Below are 26710 nucleotides of genomic sequence, written 5' to 3'. Positions count from 1 at the left end.
GTACTGCACTCCCTCAGTACTGCACTCTCAGTACTGCACTCTCTCAGTACTCCCTCAGTACTGCACTCTCTCAGTACTGCACTCTCTCAGTACTCTCTCAGTACTGCACTCTCTCAGTACTGCACTCTCTCAGTACTCCCTCAGTACTGCACTCCCTCAGTACTGCACTCTCTCAGTACTCCCTCAGTACTGCACTCCCTCAGTACTGCACTCCCTCAGTACTGCACTCCCTCAGTACTCCCCTCCCTCAGTACTGCACTCTCTCAGTACTCCCTCAGTACTGCACTCCCTCAGTACTGCACTCCCTCAGTACTGCACTTGTAGTGTATGTACCCGTCTACCTTTAAGGAAACTATTGTATGTAACCGTTCACCTTTAAGAGAACTACTTTAGGTGTGGCACTACTTGTTTGGCTTCTGTATACTGTAATACCGACAGTGACCACACCAGTATATAAGTGTTGTGGCAGGATTGCTGGGGCAGATTCGCCCTGACCTTCGAATAGTAAAGACCTGTTTGTTTGTTACTCCTGAAGTCTGTGTCGTTATTAACAGTACAACCCACAGACTTTACAGTGGCGACGAGTCCGATCGTACCCTGCGGCAAGACTACCAAAGCAACTAAAGAGCGTCGAAGAGAGGCAACCGCCCTCGTCGTTATGCTGGGAGAAAACACGAGGCTGCAGCAATAGAAAGGAAGAAGACTTAGCAACAAAAGCTTCCAGCAGCAACAGGCACTGACTACCCTTCTACCACGGTGCGGAGTGAGCCGATCAGCTGGAAACAAGGCGGCCGCGGAGACTGTGAGTAGGGGAAGGTGTAGAGAATATCCGGAGGATAAGGGCTGTGCACTCGACCACGTTCGAGGGGGAGCAGAGCTGGTCAGGAAGTCGGGTCCAACGGCGTTGTGAGATAGCCGGACCGCGATCGGCGGGAAAAGCCGGGCAGCGACCGAAGCCACGAAGCGCTGAGACCGGGAGCAGGCGCGGGAAGAGAGAAACTCAGCCGCAGCCGGGGAGGGAAGCACCGGACTGCGTGAGGGCTGGGAGGCGAACGGGAGCCGAGCGTGTGGGAGAGGCAGAGCCGACCAAAGGAGGCTGCGCGAGAGCCAGTCCAGCGGCTGAACTGTTCTCCACCAACGGGGTACCCAGCGCCGGTAGAGCCGAACGTGTGGGAGAGAGAGACAGAGCCGAGCAAGGGGAGAGAGACTGCGCGAGAGCCAGTCCAGCGGCTGAACTGTTATCCGTGAACGGGGTGTACCCAGCGCCGGTAGAGCTGTGCGAGCGGGAGAGAAAGACAGAGCCGAGTAAGGGGAGCTGTGCGGAAGCCAGCCAGCGGCTGAACCTGTCCACTGTGGGGAAAGCGTACCCCTTCCACCAGGGAAGAAACGCGGGAAGCCGCCATTAGGCGGAGAAGACGACAGAAGCGGGAAACCGCCATTGAAGTGGGCGGAGAGAGAAGGAAAGCGCAGGAAACCGCCATTTTCGCGGGAAAAACCGCCATCTTAGAAATAAACAAATAAATAAGAATACTTAAAGAAATACTTGTGCTTCTCCCAAGGAAAGAAAGATGCCTAAGCGAGGGAATATTAACGATTTTAATTCTGAGATAGAAGACTGGGCCACGTACGTGGAACGCATAGAGATTTATTGTGAAGCCAACAAAATAGAGGAAGACGACAAGGCGATAACATTGCTAAACTCGATGGGGGCAAAAACATACGGGCTCTTGAAGCATCTAATAGCACCAGATAAACCGGCGGATCAGACTTTCGAAGAGATTGTGGCTGTGCTGAAGGACCACTTGAACCCCACACCGTTGATGCTGGCTGAACGTTTCAAATTCTATGCAAGAACGCAGAGGAAAGACGAAAGTAACGCGGAATACTTGGTCGAACTGCGTAGGCTGGCGAAATACTGCCAGTTCGGAGGGAATCTGACAGAGGCACTGCGAGACAAGTTCGTATGTGGATTGTCCAAAGAAGGGATGCAAAAGCGACTACTGGAAGAGAACGACCTCACACTAGACAGGGCTGTTCTTATAGCTGCATCGCACGAAGCCGCAGCGAAAGGAACGGCAGAAATGCAGCTGAAGGCGGCAGCACTCGGGGTGGACCAAATTACCTCGAATACAACAAAATGCTATCGTTGTGGGAAGACAACGCATGACCAGAATCAATGCTGGTTTAAGAACCAAGAATGTAGGAAATGTGGCAAACTGGGTCACATCGCAAAGGTATGCCGGTCAGGGAAGAAGACCAACAACCAAAGGAAGCCACCACAAGAAAAGTACAGCAAGGTACACAAGGTGGCTGAGAAGAGTTCAGACGAACAGAATTCAGACTCAGACCCAAACAACCAGGAGCTGGGTAGTCTGAGAATTCACAATGTGGGGAGGGAAGCTGATCTACAAACTATCTGGGTCATGCTAAGAATAGCTGGAGTCCAAGTAAGAATGGAGTTGGACACTGGATCAGCTCTATCAGTCATCAATCGAAGGGACTACCACCGGCTATTCTCTCACATACCCTTAAGGAATACCAAGTTCGTATTACAGACATACACGGGGCATAAAGTATACCCCATGGGGAAGATAAGAGTCAAGGTGAGAGAGAGGGGTAAAGAACACCCAAGAATGAACTTGTACGTATTACCTGAGGGAGGACCACCACTTCTAGGACGGGAGTGGATTAAAAAAATAGACATGGAATGGCACTATCTAAAAGCCATCACGAGTGAGGACTCGGTACGAGCAATCAGCTCAGATTCTGGAACGGATGACGATAAGACTAACTCAAATATGGAAGACAAGGCTGAAATGGACTTGCCGACTATGGTGGAGAAAACGAAGACAGGCATAAAGGCTTATGCTACCGAGAAGGATAAAGCTTCAGAGCAGAACTCCAGGTTGACAGAGAATTCTGAGCCTGTCCAAGTTAAGGACTTATCCACGACGGAAGAACACAGAGCCCGGACTCAAACGTATCGCAAAATACAACAACAATTAGAACAGTTGAGTTACCATCTCGTACAAGAGATGAAAACAATGGAACAATTCTGGGACACCGAATGGGAGAACCTGGAAAGACAACAGAGGCAGCTAGCTCAAGCTGAGAGCGACCATAGGGCCATCATGGCTAAGTATCGATCACATCTCCCTGATGCTGTTCAAGAGTTAGAATATTTGCAGAACGAAACAAATGAAGAGGAATCTTCAGGCAGCCAGCATTTTATCCCAGTTCCTCTCTACGACTCCTTACAAGCAGAGTGTAAGAAGTTGAAAGAACAGTATGAACAGGCCCAGGCTACAATTCTGGAGGGGGTTAACTCGGCAACCTCCGAAAAGCTAGTTTTAGTGAAAGCATATGAGCAACTAAAGGTTGAACATGAGCAAGAAGTCCAAAGGATGCAGGAAATGTTTGAGGAGCTCCAGGCCAAGACAGACTCATCGGTAGAGATTCCATCCATCGATGAAAAATTGGAGGTGGAAGACATGGCAGAACATGGAATCCAAGAGGTTCAAGAACTCATAAAAGTACTGAAGGAAACCCAAGACAAATATGAGGCGGAAATGACCAGGGTTCAACAACTTGAAGAACATAGTCAACTGGAAATCCGGGCAGTGGAAGGAAAGGCAACTGGAAGAGAAACAGAAACTGGAAGAATGGCCCCTGAACTGGAGCTAGAGAGCATCAAGGCGCAACTTCTTCGAGCGCTTAAAACCCAAGCACCAGAGGGAAAGGTGGATGAAATAGAGAAGAAGCTGATCCACAGTGTCCCCGGGGAAGAGTTAACGACCAGCCAACTCCTTCACAGGCGGAGTGACAAGACTCCACAAGGGGAACACAAGCTTCAGGCTTCAAAGGGAAGGAATTCGGAGCTTCCAAAAGGGATGGAGATAGCTGAGGTGGCAACACAGCTTTTACAAGGATGCCAAAAGGACGCTGAATTACGTCAAATTGAACAGAAGAATGGGGAAACAGCTACTCCAGTAGAAGGAGTAAATAGCCGGATAACGCAATCCCCGATGGAAGGGAAGGTATTGAACTCACAAATGAGGACAGTAGTGAAGGAATGGCAGACAACCCAGGAAGAGCGTGATGAATATGAATGTATGAGGAAGTCTTTTCAAGAAAGATGTCTAGGGAAGGAACCACAGTCGGCTAACGTCCAGATGGGTAAGGAGGAAGTAGAAGGCCCTCTCGCTGGCCTAACTCAGGACGACCCCGAATATTACCATGACCTGTTGAGTGACACTGAACATTACGAGGATCTGGTCTGCCCAGTTTGTGAGGAAAACTCCCAAAGTGCTGAAATCAGGATGAAGCACTTAAGGTCTAAGGAACATAGAGAGTTGGTGGCGCTACAGCTGGCAGCCGAGAAAGGAGCCCCGAGAGTCTCAAAAAGGCAGAAAAGAAAAAAAAGAGGCAGAAGACAATAACTATCTAAAATATTATCACTTCTACCAGCTCAGGAGGGGACCTACGAAAGGAGCTAAATTAGTTGAAAAGTGGGAAATTATCAAGACAGCCAGTTGGTTATAAAAGTCGGCACTGCCGGTTCAACAGGATGAAAGTTCAAGCTGTTACGTCAAGGAAAAGGCTATGGAGGAGTCACACTATCCATGTGAACCGGCTACACCAAAGAGATGTTGTTCGGACCAAGTCAAGATCGGAGACTGAATCTGTGAACTGTTCCCGCAGAGACTGACTTTGTGAACTGTTTCCCACCGAGATTATATCTGTAAAGTGTTTTATATGAAGTTGAAGATATGTATGTTAATGGGACTCTGTAAGTAATAAGCTAAAAAGGGAGGATTGTAGTGTATGTACCCGTCTACCTTTAAGGAAACTATTGTATGTAACCGTTCACCTTTAAGAGAACTACTTTAGGTGTGGCACTACTTGTTTGGCTTCTGTATACTGTAATACCGACAGTGACCACACCAGTATACAAGTTTTGTGGCAGGATTGCTGGGGCAGATTCGCCCTGACCTTCGAATAGTAAAGACCTGTTTGTTTGTTACTCCTGAAGTCTGTGTCGTTATTAACAGTACAACCCACAGACTTTACAGCACTCTCTCAGTACTCCCTCAGTACTGCACTCTCTCAGTACTGCGCTCCCTCAGTACTGCACTCTCTCAGTACTGCACTTCCTCAGTACTGCACTCCCTCAGTACTGCACTTTCTCAGTACTGCACTCTCAGTACTGCACTCTCTCAGTACTCCCTCAGTACTGCACTCTCTCAGTACTCCCTCAGTACTGCACTCCCTCAGTACTGCACTGAACTGTAAGCCTAGATTTTGTGCTCAAGTCTCTGGAGTGGGACTTGAAGCCAGAACCTACTGATTCAGCGGTGAGAGTGCTACCCACTGAACCATGGCTGACGCACCATGCTAATATATAGATCTATTTATGTTTCAATAGGGAAGTCTGACACTCCCTTTTCTTTTCTAGTTCCCTGTAGTATTCCATGTAAAATCAATAAATGCTTCCAGTCTAATTATTTTAGAATTAATTGAAGCTTTTGCCATTTATTAATGTGCAAAAAGTCAAGATCTGTGTGTTAGATTAGCCTTACTGAAATTATCATTTAAGTGCCCTGTCAGAATGTTCTTATGCGTAATGCAATTTTCTTTCCAAACACCCGCTCCGTAAAACTAAAAGAATACAATTTACAGAATGTAATTTATACTGTATAGATTCAGTGAGTTAGCCCATATATAACAACCCTGCTTTAGCTCCTTGTTGGCAGTTAGCAACTCATTGAGTTGCAAAGCATAACATTTCCATTTGTGTCATGTAGGAACACTTCCATTATATTAAAGCCATTAATCTGAACATAATCTAAAATACACATTGCAATTTATATTGAAGACAAATGTAAACAATATCCGTTGGCAAACAAATCATCTTAATAAGGCTTGGTATCTCATAGAATCATAGAAATTTACGACACAGAAGGAGGCCATTCAACCCATCATGTCTGTGCCGGTATCTGTCGTGCAATGGCCATTTACCTTCAGATCCTATCAACTTTAGAACCTTTCCACCATGTTTGCCATGCCTGCTGAATAATGGGATGTAAAGCAGAAAATAAGATTCATACGTTTTCAATAAATGACTCAATATGGAGAAAGTACAATGACTAATGTGTGCTGGGACTTTAAGAACATAAGAAAAGAAATAGGAGCAGGAGTCGGCCATAAGACCCAACGAGCCTACTCTACCATTCAATAAGATCATGGCTGAGCTTTGACATCAACTCCACTTTCCCGCCCTATCCCCCATATCCCTTGATTCCCTTAGTGCCCAAAAATCTATTGATCTCAGTCTTGAATATACTCAACGACTCAGCATCCACAGCCCTCTGGGGTAGAGAATTCCAAAGATTCACAACCCTCTGAGTGAAGAAATTCCTCCTCATCTCAGTTCTAAATGGCCGACCCCTTATCCTGAGTCTATGATTGCTAGTTCTAGACACTCCAGCCAGGGGAAATAGCCTCTCTGCAGCTACCCTGTCAAGCCCTCTAAGAATTTTATATGTTTCAATGAGATCACCACTCATTCTTCTAAACTCCAGAAAATATAGGCCCATTCTACGCAATCTCTCCTCATAGGACAGCCCTCACATACCAGGAATCAATCTAGTGAACCTTAGTTGTGTAGGGGTTTTTTTCCTGCTCTCTTGCCCGTTCTGGCCCCCTGCCAGGCTTCGTGCAAGAATTACCCTTGAGTGGTTCGACCCACCCCCCCCTACGGTTCTAGACCTTGGACTTAGATGCAGAGAACAGTAGTGCAGAGAAGAGGACTCAATAGACCAGGCTGAATAGCACGAAATGGATGCTTTTATTTTTGAACAGTTTGAAGCATTACAAAATACATGTCATAGGCACAGATTAAAGTAACTACAATCATGCACAAATTTATGAACTTGACTCTATGGAAATGGGGAACACACGGCACATCGTAAAAGGGGAAACACATTACAATTTCCCTTAACTCCCTCCCCTATACCTAAACTAAATTTCGACCTGGGGAACTTGGGATCATGCTCACCACTCTCGAAATCGCGAAAAGGGGTTCGCAGCCTTTTTGACACCGCTTCCCGTCGTCACGTGGATTGGAAGCTTCTGGCGCAGTCGATATTCTCTCCTCCCTTGAGGCGGTGGGGTAGACCCAGCCTCGATGAGCGCTCGTCAAGGTTGAGATCCACTAGGCCTGTCGTGGATTTTTGTTCGTGGAGTAGACCTAGATTCAGGTTATGCACATGGGAGAATCTTGTGGCATCGATCGCCGGTTCTCCAGAGGGTTTCTTCTCCGTCGGCCTGGGTCGTCGATGATCTCCCGACCCCAGTACCCGGGCCACCCTTGTCGTCTTCTCGTCGTGGCCGAGCCTTGTTTGGCTGAACACCGGCCACGTTGTCCTTTTTCCGAAACCGTCCGTCTTTAAAAAGACGAAAACGTTTTCATCGATCTGCCGAAGTGGAAGAGGCGCCGATCCGGGCACCGTCCGCCCTTCGTTCGTTCCTCGTAGAAGAAAGTTCTTGAAGAAATGGAAGCCTGAAGTCGCCCAACAAGAAGCCGTAGCAGTGAAGAAGTAACTTAGATGGACTTTCAATCCATAGTTATACTCTTTTGGGACAGTCTTATCTCCCGCCAAATCATAGTCCTGTCTTTGTATTAATTTTGGCGGGCAGAGATCTCTGCAGGGGCGCTTTGTCTTGTAACGGAGCCGGTGATAACTTGAACTGGCCTTCCTGGCCGATAATGTCTGTTAATGCCCTTTGCATTGTCACCGCGGCTCGGTTCGCATATTGATCGGTCCGGACATTTTCCTTGATGGCTGCTAAACGGTTTTTCCTTTGTACAATAAATGGGTATAAGTGTTTTTACATTGTCCGCCCATATCTTGATGGGCCCCATCCTGTACTTATAATCCATTGAATATGTATGCTGTTGCTCTGAGTTTCGGTTCCCAGATACTGGCTTTCGCGGGTTTACTGTCTTCAATCCACAAGCCTGTCTAGCTTGCAGTAACAGAAATAAACTGGTTCAGAAACTGATCACGGGGCCTGGCGGCCATTTTGTATGCCCTTTTATCAAAGGTTTTTCTGTGCAAGCTTACTTTGGTCAATAAACAGTCTTATTTTATCCAGTTTTCTTGCGTGATTTTTGCTGAAAATTTTCGAATCTTACAGGCCCCCCTGTGATACTGATAGCTTGCTTAAAGTATCAATCCTTGATGAGCAAATTTTCCCTGATTCCCCACATCCAAACATTCCTGGCACTTAACTATCTATGCCCCTCACGACACATGCAGTTCCCATTTCCGGAGAAAATGAAAATTACCTCATGCACATTTGGAATCATAGACAGCAAATCTTAAACTATAACACCTTCACCTGTCAGATGAGCAGGGGTTGATACCCTTTTGCGCCATCTGCATACACCTTTTATTAATCAAAACTTAATAACGACTAATAACATAACAATACTTAATTCCTTATAACCCAAACCAAACGCAAAAGAAAACATGGATGTTCAAAAGAGAAACAAAAACCAAAAAAAAAATCTTAGAATGGATGGACTCTTAATCTTCTACTAGCAGCTTAAAGTGGGGTGTCTTCTTCCCCCATTCGCACATAGCGTTCTTTCCATTCGCCCGCGTTCTCATGCCTCTGGAGGCGTTTGCCTCTCTTACAATGCACGAAGAGCAAAAATATCACAATTAAAACCTGACATCCTACTAGGATATGGGATGCTATTCTAATCCAGGCTGGGATTTCTATGTTGGTGAACAAGTCCCACCATGGTGGGATGGTTATGTCCAATATGTCTTTTCCTATCTCTAAAGTCTTCTGCTCCAGTGTGTAGAAATGTTTCTGCGAAATTATAACGGCTTTTAAAATCTTGATGAGGTGTTCGGGAAGAGGGGGAATGACATAACCAAAATGCGCGACAAATCGTTGTAAGTCTGTGAAATTCTCTTTGATAGTGATGTGTACGGTGGAGGGCGCAGGAATGGGAACAATTCGTTGTTGTGCCACTTGAACCTCGGCCCTGGGTTTGAAACAGAAACTGCTATCACCGACCGAACACCACTCGTGTTGTCCATATCGGTACTGAGGCGCTGCAGTGGTGACGCAGTATGTCCCACCCCCGATATATGCTACCTGTGGGGCACATGGTCCTCTGCCATTGCCTCCATGGTGCAATTCACCGGCTTCGCGCTAGCGGTTCTGAACCCACACTGTGGTTTCAAAAAGGCATTCAAGTGCTGGGGACACAGGATGATGTGTGCTCCCCGGCTCCGACATCCCGAGAGGTCGGTGCCTGTCATCGTACGCTCCCATCTGATGACGTAAGGCGGGACCACTGCGTAACGAATGTGTGCACCCCCCTGAATGACTCCAATGTTCTCTACTCTGTATACCGGGGCGGGCTTTGCTGCGGGACCCAACACCGGCATTCTTACTACTATTCCCATAATAGTGTGATTCGAATGTCCGCAGTCCACTGGAACTGGGTATGCTTCTGCGGCTAGCCTGAGCTGGCACGGGCTTAATGCATTCTCAAAAGGGTGGAGCGCTTGCAAGTGCTTGTTGCTGATCCAGGACGGGACCAAACCCTGTTTTAAATCCTCAAGATTACTGCGGCCCTCGCCCAATAACCACGCCCCGTACAGCACACAGGCCTCGTTTTGCGCAGCTTGATCGGACGCATTCCGATCCTCCTTAATGAGTGCATTTACCGTTCTCGCGTGTTTCTCCAGCTCAGCAATTATGTCCTTAAAGTGTAGTGTCATGGCCTGGCCCTCATGCAACTCAGAACCCACTACCTTGTTTTCGTCTGTCAATATGTTCCTTAACTGGGCTTTTAAACCGTTGATCTGTGTCTGCAGCTCCACGTTATCTAGAGCGTTGACAACAGATGTCCCGGTATTAAAAGCAGTGAATATGTCATTTACAGTACCCCTTCTTTGCCTCCCGACTCGATCCAAAACTTCTGGCGGTGTGGTGTATAATTTGTCTCTGTCGATGTCGGCAAAGTCAAATTCATAAAATTGTCTAAACATACGGGTTAACAGGACCTGGTATAATTGTTCCGTTTCTTTGGGACACCACTCCGGCAATCTTACCTCAGTGAGATTTAAAATCACTGAGGCCACCGTGTAGTGTACCCCTTGGTACAGCACCTGACCGGTGGGTACCAATACTAAACCGTTCCCGGGTCCCTTGGTGGTGGTTGGGCACCCTCCTTTCTGGGCTAGTGCTACCGGAAGCGTGGGCAGGGGCTTGCGTGGGTGGGTGATGAGTTCAGTGGCGTTCACCGGAATAGGGGAGTATGGGGCTCCGCACGCTCGAGTGCTAACATCCCATCTCATCCCCTTCCCTTCATCCTGCCACTGCCTCTGGAAGAAGATGGACACGCCCTTGGAGCAGACGTGTCTCGAACCCCACATACAGACATATATTCCCTCATCTGGTTCCCACCATTTGTCCCAACACACACGTAATTGTCCGTGAGTTCCCGTAATAGTCCGATGGGTATTATTACCCAGTCGCTCCCACTCGACCGTAGAGTTTCTCATGTCCTTTCCCAGCTTTCGTAGCCACCACCATCGCCTTGGTGGTACGTTCCCATTGCACACCAGACAAATCCTCTTTCCCACGGTAACGCTGACTCTGGGCGCTAGGATCCTCACTCGAGGGCACGTTAATGAAGTCTCTTGGTAGGCAAAACCGAAATTGCTGGAATATTCCGTAGAATTCGTTCCCAGCCAACCTGGCCATCTCCCTTGGTGGAAGTAGGTGGCGGTTTCCTCTGCCTCTCGCTCCCCCGTCCCATCCGTTGCGATGGGGGCCGTGTCCCCGGAGCACCCGAAAATGATGACGTCCTTGGTGCGGCCTCGGTAGGCCCACCCGCACCCGATTGCCATGAACGCGACGACAATCCTTTCCATCGTATCCCAGGTTTCTGTAACCAACAAAATGATGTAGCCGGGCTCCCGATAGGTGCTGGCCTAAATTAATTGGACGCGCGGGTTCCTGGACCCCGCTCCCTAACAAACACACATACCGGGCAGACCTCAAAATTGTACTCTTAACACCATATACTTTACATTCCTTAAACTATGACCATAATTACCTAACTTAACTTATGTACAGCGCCGCCCTCCGTGGGGCGGCTTTCCGAATCCCTGTGAGGTCTGTCGTGTGCCACACCCTGCGGTGGGGCTGCATTGATCTTTGGCTTTGATCCCCCGCAGCCTGTCGCTGCTGAACGGGGATCATGTCTTCCTGGGGCTGCTTTAAACCGTGGTTGGGAAGGATGGGGAGAATCTGGCCAAAATTTTCTGGGCTGGGGCGCTCGAGCCGACCTACAAGGGGCTGCTTTGGGTTGGGCTCCCGGGGCCGATGGACCGGGGGTTGTGACTGTTACCGTTACAGCCTGTGGTTCCTCCACAGCTGCCGGCTCCAGCTCCCCTCCCTCAGGCTCCGCCCCCCCGGGGTCGGGATCTGTGGCTTCTGACTCCACCTCACCTGTCCCTACAGGTAACGAGTCTCCGCCCCCACTCCCTACCTCCCCCAAGCTTGAGTCGAGGGCGGGACTGCCGTCCTCTGACTCTTCCTCCTCCGTGATTGGGTCGAAAGCGAGGTTGAGCTGTTCGGGCTCTCCCCTGCCTAAATCCCATTCAAAAGATGAGACCTCCCACTCCAATGGGATGGCCTCTCCCTTCACGCAGGCTACTGCTCCAGCCTGTGTGGTCTGTGACTCTGTTACAGGCTGAGGATCTTTGTTCTCAGACCTGGTCCCCTTTGGTGGCCCTTGTGTACCCGGTTTAAACAGTTTACACTGGTTGATGTGAAACCATTTGGTACGTCGGGGCGTCTTCACTGCATAAACCATGGGGCTGGCCTTGTCTACAATGCTGTATGGCCCCATGTACAGTGGTTCAAAACTCCCTATCCTGGCGTAGTTTCGGACCATGACCTGGTCTCCGACTACCCACTCTTGTTGTTTCCGAGGTTCCAACAACAGTTTATTTCCCTGGTGCTGTCTTCCCATGTTCCCAGCCGCCTGTCCATAAATCTGTCTCAGGCGCTCCAAGAGGGTTTGGGCGAATTTGTCCCGTTTCACCTCTCGGAGCTGGCCCTCAGTGAGCACCGGGGCTAGCACATGGGTGGGTGTTCTCATGATCCTTCCAGTCATTAACTCGTGCGGGGAATACCCCGTGCTTTTGGACTGGCTGGCTCGGATCCCCATGAGGACTAAAGTCAGGACCTCCGCCCATTTCTGGGGCGAGCCCATTGTCTCTTTCCTCAGCTTTTCCTTGAGGGTCCGATTCATACGCTCAACAATCCCGGATGACTGGGGATTGTATGCTACGTGCCACTTTCCCTCAATGCCCAAGAGCATGAGGGCGTTCTGCATTACTTGACCGGTGAACTGACTCCCTTGGTCGGACTCTACAAAACGGGGGAGTCCCCACCGTGAGAACACTTCCCGAATCAAGATCTTAGCAGTACCCAGTGCCGTAGCTGTTCTGCACGGGAAGGCTTCTACCCATTTGGTGAACACATCTACCAGGACAAGGCAGTACTTATAGCCTCCCTGGGCGGCGGGCAGGGGCCCTATGTAGTCGACCTGAATCGACTGCCATGGTCCCTCTACCCTCCTGATGTGCCCCATGGGCACCTTCCTTTTGTGGGGGTCTGGGTTGTTAGCAGCACACACAAGACAGCTTGCGCAGAACTCGCGGACATCGTCCCGAAGTCCCGGCCACCATCCCGCCTGCTCCACCCGTTGCCAGGTGACCTCAGGTCCGGGGTGTCCCGCTCCTGGACCCTCGTGGGCCAATTGCAGGAATTCCCTTCGGTGCTGCTGCGGCACAACCCACTGCTCCTCTCGGAACAGCATACCTTCTTTGACTGTGAGGGCTGCCGTACTGTACGGACCTTCTACCTGTTTGCCCTCTGTGATGGCTTTTAGGACTGCTTTTAGGGCGGGATCCAGGGTTTGGACGGTCTTTAGGTCTGGGGGCGGTGTCACCCCTGTGTTCCCGGGAATTCCCTCCCTGCCTTGGATCGCCGCCACGGGTCCGGGTTCGTATGGGTCCCAGAGAATGCCGTTGCGGGCACCCTCCCTGGCTAGCGCACCCGCCTGCTGGTTGCCCTGACTGCGGGGTTCTGTAGTGGAGTGAGCCTTCACCTTATGGATGAACACCTCTCCTTTCTCCCCCACAGCTGCTAGGATCTTCTCCAGCAAGGGCTTAACTGTTAAAGGCCGCCCGTCCGCGGAGGTGTACCCGCGTCGGGACCAGATGGCGAGGTACTCTGTACACGAATTGCACGTGAACATGCTGTCTGAGCAAATCGTGTATGGGGTTGGGAAAATCTCGGGGTGGGTAACCACGTACGCCACCGCGGACAGTTCAGCCTGCTGCGCGCTCATAGCGCTGGGGAGCTTAATTGCCAGGGCAATGTTTGCCGCAGGGTCATAAACTCCACACCCTGTGAGTCGCTTGCCGTCAGCTACAGTGCTAGAACCGTCTACGTAGATCTCGCGGCCTGTGGGATGTATCCCGGCCCGTAAACCTATGTTAACTTCCCATACCCCTTCTACGGAACATTGATGGGCTGTCCCGGGATATGCCATATTGGCTGCGAGCCTTGGCGCGCAGAGGCCTTTAACTTTGAGATCCATCTGGGAAAGGAGGAGGGTCCAGCGCGCAATCCGAGCGCTGCTTATGGTCCCATCCTTAATCCTCCCGTCCAGAAGCATCTTCGTGGGGGTGTGATGGGTGAGGAGCGTAATGGGAGAGGTCCCTGTGAAGATCACTGATCTGTTCACAGCCCAATGCGTGGCCAGGAGATGCCGTTCGCAATTGGAGAAACTCCTCTCCACATCCGTGAGCACCCTGGAGGAATAAACTACTGGTCTTAGCTTGCCGTGCCGCTCTTGGAGCAGCACTGCGCTCAGGCTGTCCCCACTAGCGGCTACCTCCAGAAAGAACTCCTCTCCCCCATCTATGGCCCCTAGGGCTGGCGCGGTCTGCAGATCTCTTTTCAACTTCTCGAATGCTGCCTGGCACCCCTCGTCCCAAGACCACTCGACTCCCTTGTGTAAGAGTCGAAGTAGCGGGGCCGCTGTGGCAGCATAGTCCTCGATGAAATCTCTGCAGTACCCGGTCAATCCCAAAAAGGACCTTACACCTGTTACTGTGTTGGGAATCGGCAGATCTTGTATAGATTCCCGTCTGGCCTTATCTATGGCTCTTTCCCCAGCGCGGATGGCCAGACCCAGGAATTTAACTTCCTGCTGGCCGATCTGGGCTTTCTTTGGGTTTACTTTGAAACCCTTCCTTTCTAACAGTTCCAACAATTCGGCTAACAGTGGGCCGTGCTGCTCCCTTGTATCTGTGAACAGGAGTAAGTCGTCCACATACTGCACTATCTGGTTGGGCTGGCTAAACTCTTTCAAACTCCCCGCCATGCACTGATGGAAAATGCTGGGGCTGTTGTGAAAACCCTGTGGTAAGCAGTTCCAAGTGTACTGTTGCCCTTTGAAAGTAAAGGCAAACTTGTACTGGTCCTCCCGCCGCAGCGGAATGGACCAAAAACCGTTCGAGATGTCCAGCACCGTGAATGTGGTCGCCGATGCTGGAATACTCCCTATTAAGTCTGCAACTGCTGCTACCGTGGGCGCGCAGGCTGGGATATTACTATTGAGGACTCTGTAGTCCACCGTGGCTCTCCACGAATTGTCCGGTTTCTTTACCGGCCATAATGGGGAGTTCACGTGAGTGGCTATCGTCCTCAACACGCCCTGCTGTACCAATGAAGATATTGCTGTCTCCATGTCGGGTTCTGCCTCCTTGGGGAAATTATACTGCTTTTGGGGTCGGATCATGGGGTCCCCGTCTACGCTGACTTCGAACCCAGTGACTCTCCCGCAGTCGTGCTTGTGGGTGGCGAACGCGGTCAGATTTTCTGACACACGCGCCTGCAAGTCCGTTGGGACGTTTGTTACCATGAGCTCGAGATCGTAACCTCCTGACGGCTTCATAGTGCACAGGGCCCCCTTTTCTTCCTTCCCCGGGATTACGACTACCTTACCTAAACCGCCCTCGGCTCCCCAGAGACAGTGATTTCTCAGGTCCACGAGGATCCCGTGTTCCACCAAGAAATCAGCCCCGAGGATGCCTTTTCCCCCCCCTCATTCCACTTCAATAGGATGCACGTCCATGTGGTGTGGAGCGCTCCCAACTGAATGGAGAGTGGGAGGGAGTACGCGCCAGCCTGTTCTCTACCTGTGAAACCCGCTACTAAATATGGAGCCTGGGCGGACAGAGGTGAGGCAAAAGGTTTGTCCGTGTGGATCACGGTACACGAAGCTCCCGTATCCAACAGGTAACTACCTTTGTTTCTCCACCTCCATCTCCACCACAGGTCTTCTCCAAGCGTCATAGCGGAGCGGACACAAGTAGATGGGCTGCGCGGGCATCAGTCATTTAGGTGTTTCGGCTGGGGTCTCGGGGGCGATAGGGCTGTTAGCAACCGCTACCTTCCCCTGCCAGGTCATCAGAGACCGCATAGTCTCCAAGACTGACTCGATCGCAGCGGGGTCCACAACCGCACCACCCCCTTTATTCGGGGCAGAGGCTACGGTTGGGTTCTGGACTGGTGTTGGGGCAGCGGCCTGCACTTGTGGTTGTGCTGGTGTTGGGTAAACTCTCGGGCCGTTGGCGACTCGGGCTTGGGCTTGATCTTGGGCTGCGGCGAACGCTCTCTCCCTCTTATCCTTCCAAGGATTCCTACAGTCCTTGCGCCAATGACCCTCCTTCCCACACCCGTAACAACTGCTATTGGCTTGGGGATGGCGATTTCCCTCCTGACGCCATTCCTTTTTAGCAGAGGCTGCGGGTCTCACCTCATGCACCTTTCCTTTCACAACAGGCATTTTCTTGCCCTTGTTGTTTCTATAACTGATCGTGAGCTGATCTAGTACTACTTCCTCCGTGGAGCGGGCGTTAGTGGGGTCAAACCATGCTTTGGCCTGTTCCTTCACTACTGGCAGGCAACCTGCTACCAGGCACCGAAGCCAGTGAGCCCTTTGTTCGCCATCCAGCCCGGCCCGGGCCGGCCCGCCCGGGCAGCTGCGCCGATACACTGGCCACAACCTGTCGGCGAAAACCCGTGGGGGTTCTCCCTCTAGCTGCACTGTCTTTTCTAAACGGAGGAACGGAGTTCCGTCCCCCTCTCCCATGATCTCCAGAATCTCATCCCGTAGCAACTCATAGTCCCTGTGCCCTCTCTTGCTCTCGTCAGGGAGACACTGGAGGAGCGAACTGTCCAGGGAGAACAGCAGCATTTTAGACTGTTCAACCCCGTCGCAGTCATTGACTGCTGCGGTCTGCTCCACGTCCCTGAAATGCACGGAGGGATCTCCTGACTCGGAGAGTTTTGGGATGTGACTTATCATCTCTCTTAGCTGTCGTGCGCTATGAGGCATTATGATCTGACTCTCAAGGGGTCCGTCATCGCCATTTTCTTCATTTGGACCGAGCCTCCGGTGTCTCGTTGGACACATCGGCGCCGGCCCCGACTCTACTGTCTGGGGTTGCTCTACCTCAGGGCTCTCTTCCTCTACCGTCTCCGTCTCCTGTCCCGGAGTCCAAGACTCCTCATAGGCAGGAGGCGCAGAGGGTTCGGGGGTTGGTACCCCAACTGCCTCTTGTGGAATCGGTCTTTTGGATTCCTTGGCTAGCAACAGCTGACTCGCTGGTGGATTTATGAGACACACCAACCCGTTTGCCTTTGCTAGGGCCTTTCTCAGGTCCTCTAGCTCCCGGCGGCAAGCGCTGTGGTCGGTGTTCTCAGATCTATCCTCCATGGCCATCTTATATGCTGCCCTGGCTCCCAGGAGCTTTTCCTCTTGGGCATCTACTTGTTTGGCTAGACGGAAACACCTCTCTCTCATTCTACCTTCACTGGCCTTGGCCTCAACGACCTGACATTTTAAATATTCTACCCGGGTTTCGTGGCAGCGAATTACAGAGCGGCGTTCCTGATTCAGCGCGCCAAGCGATTCAATCAGTTTTTGACCTCCCGCAACCTTTTCCTCTACGTCTTTAAGCAAGCCGTTGATCTGGACTGTCTGTGCTGCAACTACCTGGTCCAAAAGCTGGACTTGCTTCTTGTAGCACATCAGCCAGACCGCCTTTTCTACAGATTTCTTATGCTCTCTACCCGCTGTCCACTTGATGGCTGCGTCTAGCGGGCGCCTATCCCTTAGTAGATCAGATATCCATTGTTTTGTGAGGTTGACTTTTCCGAAAACATAATCTGCTATTCTTTCATCCATCACATTTCGTTTATTCAGATCTTGATCTAACACACTACTTTCCTGCTGCCAAGGTCCTGCCGCGGTCGCCATTTCTGTAGGTTTTTTTTTCCTGCTCTCTTGCCCGTTCTGGCCCCCTGCCAGGCTTCGTGCAAGAATTACCCTTGAGTGGTTCGACCCACCCCCCCCTACGGTTCTAGACCTTGGACTTAGATGCAGAGAACAGTAGTGCAGAGAAGAGGACTCAATAGACCAGGCTGAATAGCACGAAATGGATGCTTTTATTTTTGAACAGTTTGAAGCATTACAAAATACATGTCATAGGCACAGATTAAAGTAACTACAATCATGCACAAATTTATGAACTTGACTCTATGGAAATGGGGAACACACGGCACATCGTAAAAGGGGAAACACATTACAATTTCCCTTAACTCCCTCCCCTATACCTAAACTAAGTTTCGACCTGGGGAACTTGGGATCATGCTCACCACTCTCGAAATCGCGAAAAGGGGTTCGCAGCCTTTTTGACACCGCTTCCCGTCGTCACGTGGATTGGAAGCTTTTGGCGCAGTCGATATTCTCTCCTCCCTCGAGGCGGTGGGGTAGACCCAGCCTCGATGAGCGCTCGTCAAGGTTGAGATCCACTAGGCCTGTCATGGATTTTTCTTCGTGGAGTAGACCTAGATTCAGGTTATGCACATGGGAGAATCTTGTGGCATCGATCGCCGGTTCTCCAGAGGGTTTCTTCTCCGTCGGCCTGGGTCGTCGATGATCTCCCGACCCCAGTACCCGGGCCACCCTTGTCGTCTTCTCATCGTGGCCGAGCCTTGTTTGGCTGAACACCGGCCACGTTGTCCTTTTTCCGAAACCGTCCGTCTTTAAAAAGACGAAAACGTTTTCATCGATCTGCCGAAGTGGAAGAGGCGCCAATCCGGGCACCGTCCGCCCTTCGTTCGTTCCTCGTAGAAGAAAGTTCTTGAAGAAATGGAAGCCTGAAGTCGCCCAACAAGAAGCCATAGCAGTGAAGAAGTAACTTAGATGGACTTTCAATCCATAGTTATACTCTTTTGGGACAGTCTTATCTCCCGCCAAATCATAGTCCTGTCTTTGTATTAATTTTGGCGGGCAGAGATCTCTGCAGGGGCGCTTTGTCTTGTAACGGAGCCGGTGATAACTTGAACTGGCCTTCCTGGCCGATAATGTCTGTTAATGTCCTTTGCATTGTCACCGCGGCTCGGTTCGCATATTGATCGGCCCGGACATTTTCCTTGATGGCTGCTAAACGGTTTTTCCTTTGTGCAATAAATGGGTATAAGTGTTTTTACATTGTCCGCCCATATCTTGATGGGCCCCATCCTGTACTTATAATCCATTGAATATGTATGCTGTTGCTCTGAGTTTCAGTTCCCAGATACTGGCTTTCGCGGGTTTACTGTCTTCAATCCACAAGCCTGTCTAGCTTGCAGTAACAGAAATAAACTGGTTCAGAAACTGATCACGGGGCCTGGTGGCCATTTTGTATGCCCTTTTATCAAAGGTTTTTCTGTGCAAGCTTACTTTGGTCAATAAACAGTCTTATTTTATCCAGTTTTCTTGCGTGATTTTTGCTGAAAATTTTCGAATCTTACAGTTGCACCCCAACTAAGGCAAGTATATCCTTCCTTAGGTAAGGAGACCAAAACTATACACACTATTCCAGGTGTGGCCTCACCAAAGCCCTATATAATTGCAGCAAGACTTCCTTACTCTTATACTCCAATGCCCTTGAAATAAAGGCTAACATACCATTTGCCTTCCCAATTGCTTGCTGTACCTGCATGTTAACTTTCTGTGATTCGTGTACAAGGACCCCCAAATCCCTCTGAACACCAACAGTTACTAGTCTCTCACCTTTTAAAAAAAATATTCTGCTTTTCCATTCTTCCTACCAACATGGATAGTTTCACACTTCTGTAATGCAGTGTGGGGTTTCTGTTGAAGATTGAAGACTGCTCTGATTTCTGAGGTTGTAGTTTTTGAGGACAGAAGAGCTGACTTAGTGACAGGCTGTTAACTTATTGCCAGCTGTCCATTATCCATTGTCCCACCACAGATGATGTCAACTCCATGGAATACCCTTTTGTTTGTCAGAGAGATGACATTAGAGTGGTGCAGTGAGGAACAAAACCCTGTCTCGGTGACAGCATGGAAGCACGAGATGTCCACAACAACAACTTGCATTTCTATAGCGCCTTTAATGCAATAAAACGCCCAAAGGCGCTTCACAGGAGCATTATCAAAAAAAATTGACACTGATATTAGGACAGGAGACCAAAACACAAATAACTATCAAAATAAACATTGACATCTAACTTATCATTTTCATGTTAATTACATACCTATCATGAGGTATAAACAAAATGTGTGATGAGAAGCTATGATTTATATCCCACCCTTGCTATTCTATTGATCATAGCTCATCACTTGAATGATTGTGCTGCTTGTGAGCTACTAGCCCAGTGCCCTTACGGGCAGTAAATTGTCTGCAATGACCTCTATTATCTATTCACTACTAATATTAATATATTAAACAAGGGTAAGATGGCACATATTTTGTGTCCGTTGTATCACACTTTTTGATTAGTCAAATAAAAAAATCAGAACTATAATACTCCAAAAAAATCTAACAATTTAAAGAAAGCAACATCATCAAGCTGCTCAAAATATTTTTTACAAAAAACATTTTTTATTAGCTATTTTCTTTCTCAAACAGTTAAATATCTAAGAGTCAAAACAAAAGCACTCAAATTCTGTGGGATGGGGCCACAAATGTAACGTTACTTTGGGGACGAGAGCAAAATTTATACACCATCGAGGTTTACAGCACAGGAGACGAGCATTTGGTCTATTGTGTCTATGCTGGCTCTTTGCTAGAGCAATCCAAAACTGATGCCAATGTCCATTTCTCTCCCTATAGATTTGCATTGTCCTTTGCTTCAAATATTTATCCAATTTCCCCTTAAAAGAAGCAATGGTCTCTGCCTCGACTACTTCCTGCGGTAAAGCATTATTAATCCAAATTATCGAGAAGGACCAAGAACAAAATGCCAATTTGTGGACCTACCCCGGAATTTCTGAAAAAGGTCAGGGAGGGCCAGCACAGATTTGTTAAAAGCAAGTTGTGAAGCAGCACCAGGCTAAGGAAGATATATCTATGCACCCATGGGAAACACAATGGTAGGAGGTAGGGTACTATACTGAAGTGCAACTGTGTCGAAGAAAAATAAATCAGATGCTGATATTTAAATCAGCTCTGTTGTTTGGTGAGCTCATTAAATCCCATGAGGTCCTGTTGGGGTGAAGTGGCATGTTTGTTTAGTTAGACATAAAGGCAAATGTTTTGCCATAGAAGGATTGAAGTAGGCATGAAGCCTGGGGGATATATAATGATGGAAGTTTTAGTCAGGAGAGTGCTTTAATTCAAGGAGAATATATTACTAGTAATCTGCCTACAAATTTAACTGGCAGGCGGGAGGGTAGCCTCCTCTGAGTCAGAATCCTCATGATGCTGAGTTCCAGACTCCTCAGCCTCCACAACAATTGGACTCCCCTCCTCTGGGGATTCTGGCCTAGAAATTGGGTTTTGGCTTAGCCAGGGCTTTAGCGCCGGAAGTTAGTGCCGGCGCTAAGTCCCCTGCGCGCGCCAAAAATTCAGTGGCGCCGCGCCCAAACGGCTGCCGGCGCTACTGAAGGGTCTTTGCGGCGGTACATCGGCGCTAACTGCCGTTTCGCGCCGCAATTCCGGCGCTGCGGCACCCGATGCGGTGCGGCAGGCTGGGGACTTGCAGGCCTCCTCCTCCCGTTAAGGAGGAGCTGCCTGCACCCGGCCGCGGCCCGCGCAAATCAGCTTAAAAATGAGCCCGGCACCTCGGACAAGTGCCGGGCTTGCATCTGTTCCGGGGGGGGGGGGGGGGAGAAGTCCGGGGAGGGAGCTGCGGGCAGGCGGCCGGCGGGAAAGTGGCCGGCCGCCGCAGGGCCTTTAATGCGCCGGCGCAAACTGGAGTAAGGCACCTCTGCCAGAACGTTGCTTGCGGCTGCCACGGGCGAGGCGGCCGCAACTCAATTTCGGAGTTCGGGCGGGTTACCACGGCAACCGGGACGCTGCGCACACCGATGACGTCATCGGTGCCGGCGCAGCGCTACCGGTGCAACGCCGATTTAGGGCCCCAGGGAATTTTTAAACTGGCCATAACTCTGGCGCTAGTCCCTCTAGCGCCTCAAAAGCGGCGCTAAGGCTAGTGAATTTCTAGGCCTCTGTGTTCATTCACTTCTCAACAGTGAAATTGTGCAGGGCACAGCAAGCAGCCACGATATGAGAGATCCGTTCAAGAGCATACTGCGGTGCCCCTCCTGATCTATCAAGGCAGTGAAACCTTGACTTTACAGACCCCCCCGCAACCCGCTGAATTGACCACTTTAGTTGCTGAATATGCCTCATTATATCGCTGTTCATCTGAAAATGGCACTCAAAGTGGAGTTGTGAGCCTTGGAAGTAAGGGTAATGCCTTCTCCCCCAGAAGCCACCCCAACACTTGACAATTTTCTTTGAATAGAGTTGGGAGGCTGGACTGCCTGATGAAAAATGCATTGTGACAACTCCCTGCAAATTTGGCATTGACATGGAGAATCCGTTGCTGCTAGTCACAAACAACTTGAATATTGAGGAAGTAGAATCTTTTTCTATTTGAGGAATTTCAGTGGATTACAGTAGGGGCCTGCAGTTGCAACATGGCTACCATCTATTACCCCCTTGAACTCTGGGCAAACCATAGAACTGAAAGTCCCTTTCGCTCTACTGCCTTGGAGTCATCACAAAATGGATGAATTCCCCCATGCTCTCCTAAACATGGTATTGGTAACCTGACGAATTCAGGTCTGGACAGCTCCCTTGACGATGTTACAAAAGTCTCCGTCTGCAGTGTGAAATGAGCCAGTTGGCATAAAAGATAAGAGTTGTAGTCACTGGCAAAGCTGTTCAGGCACTCAATCTGAGCTGCAAGTCAGTGTGTAGAAGCTGGCACAGGTCATCAAAGTTTGCAAAGGCACAGCTCCTCCATCATTCCCTTAAGATCTCCCGGATCTTCAGAATCACAGCGGGGGGAGTAGTTGCAAGTTGGCCGAGTTTTCTTCAATGATGCCACACTCTCTGTTGATCCCTTCTGGTCCCCTTCTCCTCCTCCTTAATCCAGATTGCATGCAGAGGAATTCCCATCAGGAAACTCCTGCTGTTCTATAGTACCGTTTATTGGGATGGGGGTCCTAAATTTAGAGGCGATCAAAAGAGGAGATTTCAATTTCATTGGTATAAAATCCTAGAACCAAATTCTGATGAAACGTCACACCCAAACATTAACCTGTCCTTTCCCCTTTTCTGATTCTGTTTTTACAACCATAAAATGTACGCGGCCAGGAATCACTGTCGCAGTTAATAGTGGAAGAATGTTTAACACATGCGTATAACATTCCTATTTTATGAGTTGGCTACAGGGAACCTGTAGAGGTAGTTGTCTTCGGTCACAGGTAGGTGTGCCAAGAACTTGATCTGGTTAGTCTCATAATGGCAAATGCAACCAGTGCGGTTCAAGTACCCTGATGATTTCCCTTGCTTCATTTCGTCCTGTACTACTTCAATTGCGAAACACTGTATTTGGGGTCCGTCCAAACCAGGCCACATCATAAACTTTACCTTCTTTTTCCGACTGCCATGGGAGTCAGCACTTGTGTTTATATGTCTTGTGGAGCCTTGAACTCCTGTGAAAGTTGATATCGGAAGAACCCTTTTCATGTTCCCTCCCTTCTGTTCCTGTCCTGTTGAAGTACTGTACATGCTCCACTTATAGTTTGTTTTCAGGTGATTTAGTGGATACTACTGGACTATTTTTCTTTTGTGATGTTTAAAAAAAACAGCTAATAGTTGATAACAATTGATCCTCCAATTGTTATCCCCGTAATACATATTTTTAATAAATAAAACTTTCAGAAACATTGACAAAATCTCTATTAAAAACAGCATAGTAGTATAAGGGTACAGTGAAAATTGAAAGCAAAACACTCAAATTCTGTTCTTTTGGAAGAAGAGGGAGGCTATAGGCCCCTGCTTGCAGTTTTCATGTACAAATGAGTGTGCTCTGTGCACTCTAGGCCCAGTTGTATCAGGCGTTGAGAGCCCTAACCATCAGTCCTTAACGGTACCACTGCAGGCCGTTTTTGGGGTCCTTTAAGATTTTTTGTGGGGCAAGCCTATTCCTGCTGACTCATCCCCACCGGGATTGGCTGTCCCTCCCAACAGGCCTGCTCTGTGAAGGTGCTGGCTGATTTTAGGCCTTCTAATACCGGCGAGCTGCAGTGAAGTGCCCGTTTGGCACCTGCAGCTCGCCGGCTAAACTCAAGTGAGGCCCGAACCTGAAAATGGTTTGGGCCTCCCAGCTGTGGCTTTGGGCAAGCACCACAGATGCACCGCCTGGTTCGTGCCCATTTTGGGTGTTAGTTGAAAATCTTCCCTGTAATGATCAGTAACATGTCATTCTAGAATGGTACACTAGGTGGAGCTGTATGTTTAGTGGTGGGCTACGCACAAGGCAGTAGTCAAGATGGATGCCTGAACACTAGTCCACATGGCTGAATAAATGACTAGCTCAAGCTAGCTGTTCATAATGAAAACATCTATTTATTTATGAACATAACATGGTACCAGGATTGGTAATATCTGCTGAATATTGTGAAATGCGACATGGAGAATTTGAAGGCACCGGAGGGTTTGAAACTCACGGGGAATGTCGACTGCAATTGGCGGACTTTCAAACAACAATTCGAACTCTACATTGCAGCCATCGGGATCGGTTCGATGCCAGACGCAAGGAAAATAGCGTTACTGCTCACGGTTGCAGGCCCGCAGGCGATAGAGGTATTTAATACATTTGTATTTGATCAAGAGGAGGACAGAGAAAAGATGGACGATGTGATAAAGAAGTTTGATACACATTGTTCTCCCAAAAAGAACGAGACCTATGAGAGGTACGTGTTCTGTTCACGGACACAGCAGCAAAATGAGACTTTTGATAGCTTTGTGACTGATCTGAAACTGAAAGCACAGACATGTAATTTCTCTGAACTGAAATCATCCATGATTCGTGACCAGATTGTGTTTGGTATTCATGATAAAAAAGTCAGGGAACGTTTGTTGAGAGAAACCGAACTAACATTGGAGGATGCTGTGAAAATATGCCATGCCAGTGAGCTAGCTCGGCAGCACGCAAAGACTTTCAGTGAAATTAATAATGATGCGACTGTAATGAGTGACTGTGCTGCTGTCGGTGCTGTGTCCTACGAGGGGAAGAAACATGGGCAGAACAGAAATGAGAAGCAATTGGAGGATGGAATTTTTAATTGTAAACGCTGTGGTTACCAGCACCAGTCAAGACAATGCCCTGCGTTTGGGAAAATGTGCACAAAATGTAATGGAAAGAATCACTTTGCCAAACAATGCTTTTCAAAAGTAAAAACAAAGAAAGGGCAACAAGTCAATGTGATTGAGGACACTGATTTAAGTGAGACATTTTTTGTAGGAATGGTGTCATGTGACAATATAGAAAAGGATACAGAAAATGTGCAGCCCTCAGAAATGGACAATGCTGAACATAAAGTTAATGCAGTAAAAGAGGACAAATGGATGATGCCACTGCAGGTAAATGGAACATTAGTTACATTGAAACTAGACACTGGGGCAAAAGCAAACTGAATAAGTATGAGTGACATTAAAAATATGAAAGAAAAGCCCAAAATACAGAAAAAGTCAGTACTACTGAAGAACTATAATGGACAGAAAATAGATAGCTTAGGTGTATGCAGACTTAAAGTGACAGTCAAAGACAAAGTGCATCATCTCATGTTTTCTGTTGTGGCTGAAGGACTTGATTCACTACTAGGTGACAAAGCTTGTGAGGACTTAGAACTGGTCAAGAGAGTCTACCGTATAAACTGTGCCATAAGCAGACCAGATGACTCAGTGGATTCTGTAGTGAGTAATTTCCAGGATGTGTTCAAAGGATTTGGAGTTCTACCATTCACTTACAAGATCCAGCTAAAGGAGGATGCTCAGCCAGTGGTACATGCTCCACAAAGAGTTCCAGCACCCCTGCGTGACCGGCTCAAGAAAGAACTGGACAGAATGATCACACTAGGAGTCATCAGGAAAGTCAAAGAGCCAACAGACTGGGTTAACTCCATGGTATGTGTAAAGAAAAAGAACCATGATCTAAGAGTATGCATGGATCCAAAGGACTTAAATGCAAACATAAAACGTGAACACTACCAGATTCCCAAGCGAGAAGAAATCACCAGTGAAATGTCAGGTGCCAGATACTTCACAAAGCTCGATGCCTCGCAAGGATTTTGGCAACTAAAACTGGATGAAGAGAGCACCAAATACTGCACCTTCAACACACCATTTGGCAGGTATTGTTTCCTCAGAATGCCTTTCGGGATAATATCTGCATCTGAAATCTTTCATAGAGTGATGGAACACATAATTGAAGGTCTGGAAAGAGTTCGGGTCTATGTTGATGACATCATCATCTGGGGCTCCACACTGAAAGAACACAATGAGAGACTGACTAAAGTGCTACAGAGCATACGCTGGAATGGACTGAAGCTCAACAAAGCCAAGTGTCAGTTTGGCGTCCAGGAAGTCACTTTCCTAGGAGATAATCTATCTGGTAAAGGAATAGAGCCAGATATGGAAAAAGTAAACGCCATACTCAACATGCCCCGACCCACTGACAAAAAAGGAATGCTACGCATCATGGGAATGATGAACTTCATTGGAAAGTTCATTCCTAACTTGTCAGCCAAGACAGCCTGTCTGCGAGACCTGCTACATAAAACAAATGAGTTTGCATGGACAGAAAGACATGAACAAGAGTGGATGAACCTCAAAACAGTGCTGACAACCACACCTGTACTCACCTTCTTTGACCCAACAAAGAGAATCAAAGTATCAACGGATGCATCAAAAGATGGCCTAGGCGCGGTCTTGCTACAAGCAGAGGGTGAAGATTGGAAGCCTTTTGCGTATGCCTCCAGGTCTATGGCTGACTCTGAGTGTCAATACGCCCAGATTGAAAAGGAATGTCTAGGCTTGGTAGTTGGACTAGAAAAGTTCCATGGCTACATATGTGGACTTCCCACCTTCACAGTTGAGACAGACCACTGCCCACTGGTTGCCATCATTAAAAAAAATCTGAATGAGATGTCTCCAAGGATTCAATGACTCATGATGAAGCTGCAAAGATATGACTTTGAACTGATCTACACACCAGGCAA

This window comes from Somniosus microcephalus, chromosome 13 (assembly GCF_052327205.1).
Source record: "Somniosus microcephalus isolate GS21.2 chromosome 13, FLI_Smic_1.0, whole genome shotgun sequence".
Classification (NCBI taxonomy): domain Eukaryota; kingdom Metazoa; phylum Chordata; class Chondrichthyes; order Squaliformes; family Somniosidae; genus Somniosus; species Somniosus microcephalus.
The sequence above is the reverse complement of the archived record's forward strand: the minus strand, read 5'-3'. Positions refer to the sequence as shown.